Source organism: Myotis davidii, unplaced genomic scaffold, assembly GCF_000327345.1.
Source record: "Myotis davidii unplaced genomic scaffold, ASM32734v1 scaffold67, whole genome shotgun sequence".
Classification (NCBI taxonomy): Eukaryota; Metazoa; Chordata; class Mammalia; order Chiroptera; family Vespertilionidae; genus Myotis; species Myotis davidii.
The window spans coordinates 1418604-1420832 of NW_006298521.1; the positions used below are offsets into that span (position 1 = coordinate 1418604).

The following is a 2229-nucleotide window of genomic DNA, read 5'->3' on the forward strand; positions in this document are numbered from 1 at the left end:
CTGTGACCAATCACGGCTCGTCTCTCTGCCCGTGACCAATCACGGCTCTCTCTGCTGTGACCAATCACGGCTCTTCTCTATGCCTATGATCAATCACGGCTCTCTCTGCTGTGACCAATCACGGCCCTTCTCTATGCTGTGACCAATCATGGCTCGTCTCTCTGCCCGTGACCAATCATGAGTGCCTGAAGGCGGGCAGAACAGGACTCTTGAATGCCTGGGACATCAACCACTGCCCAAGGCTGGTGCGGGAAGTGCTGATGTCTCCTAAAGGTGCCCATAGAACTTTCCAGAAATTGTACATAGCCCCCCCCCCCCCCAACCCCTGCGGAAGGAGGAAGGAGGACGGGCTCTCACTGCCCCTCCCAATGCCACCTGCACCGATGGAGGCGGGAGAGGCAGCGGCTCTGGGTCACAGCAGGTAAGGGCCCTTGTGCTGCTGCTCGCTCCTGGGCCTTTCCCACGTGCCTTGCCCGCCTGGCCCCTTTCTGTCCCTGCCGAGCTCCCATTTATCTCACGGTGCCTTCAGACACTGCCTCCGCCAGGCAGCCTCCCCTGACCACCCCGCCCAGCGGGTAGAAGAGGCCCTTGGGCTCCCACAGCGCCTTAGGATTCTTGTTACCAATGTCTTTATTGTGAGAAGTCATCCCAGTGCGATCAGTTATTCGGGAGCATGACTCACGCCAGGCTCTGTGCTGACGGGGGTGGGGGGGGCGGTCAAGGGCGGACGTGTCCTGGCCCCAGGGACACTCACCTGCCGGCAGACAGGCACGGCCTCGGGACTTGGGTTAACAGATGCCAGGCGTCACCGGAGAGTGACCCATTCAGACTCTGAGGTGCAGGGAGAGGGCCGGCTTCCACCGGGGAGGACCCGAGGACTGGGCGCACGCGGGGCGTGACCAGCAAGGCCGGGAGGAACGGGCAGGGTCTCTACAGAGGGGCGGGAGGCAAGAGGGAGGGCGAGCAGGGAGAGGGTGCTGCCTGGGCAACCGCATGGAGGTGGGAGGGCTCCGCATGCCCGCGGGAGGCAGCCGGTGTGTGCCCCCTGCACGGATGGTTCCGCAGCCCGGCTCAGTGGACCAGAGCCCCACCCTGGAGCCCTGATGCCCGCTGCCATGGTGGAACTTCATTCCTGGGTACTAGGGAGCCATGGCATAGCTTTGAGCAAGAGAGGGACATGATCGTTGGCCTGCATGTCCACAAAGCCTGCGGGACTCATCCGGGCGGACCTGAAACCAAGGCTCCTCGGTGGCCCCAGGCCCAATTTTGTCTTGACAGACAGGCATTTCGCTCCCATGGCAACGGGTGAGCACTCCCAGCACCTGCTGCACCATGAGCTCTGGGTCTGGCTGGGAGCCAGGCTCCCACGAGCACCCCTCTGTCCCCCGTGGGTCTTGCACACTCTTAACCTTCAGGAGGGCTTTCTGGGTAGATTCTTTGTTCTCTCAAAGTTATCTTAGTAGATTATTGCGCATTTATACAATTAGTATAATTACATCTAACTACATAATTATCATAAATACACGTAATAGCTTCAATAGAACTTGCAATTACAGCGGGTCTCGGCATAAAAATCCTGTCAAGGTTTCTTTTTAAAGAGCGCTCGGAGCAGCCGTGGCGCCTTCGAACCTGTGCACGCGCAGTCCCGGTTAAGTGCCCGAGGCCACCCGTTGTCCTGGCCTCGGGCGTCATCTGACCGAGCTGGCCACCCTCGGACCACCGTGTGCCCTGCACAGAGCCAGCCAGAGCAGGGCCAGCTGGGGAGGCCCTGACCGCATCCCCAGCCCGGCCGCCTCTGGGCCACGCCTGTGTGCTCAGATGCTGCCCCTCCACACCAGCCCTGCTGCCAAGGCCCGTCTCTCCCCGGCTGGGTTTCCCTGCCCCTAGATGGGCTCCTCCCTGTCCATTCGCTCTGCAGCTAGAGGACCTCTCAGGAATAAGGAAGTCACGCCCTTCTTGGAATTCATCCACGTACATGCCATCAGGATTACTCTTGGGTGTCCCCATCCGCAGACCCACAGCAACAACAGATAAAACCTAGGTGGGAACAAAGGCGTGGCTGTGTCCAGGCTCCAGCTGGAGCAGGACGCCTGGGCTCCAGGCTCAGAGGGGACCAGGAGCGGGGCAGCTCACGTGGGACAGTGAGTCCCCAAAGTTCTTTGGGCGAGAGAGGGATAGAACCAGGCTACCCTGCTTGTACGGGAGCCAGTCTGAGCCTGGGTCACAGCT

General features: G+C 60.7%; 1 protein-coding gene across 1 annotated transcript in view; it reads left to right on the plus strand.

Moving 5' to 3' along the window:
- PHF21B (PHD finger protein 21B) overlaps positions 1-2229 on the plus strand; it is a 79890-nt gene that overhangs the window by 50737 nt on the left and 26924 nt on the right. The window lies entirely within an intron of this gene.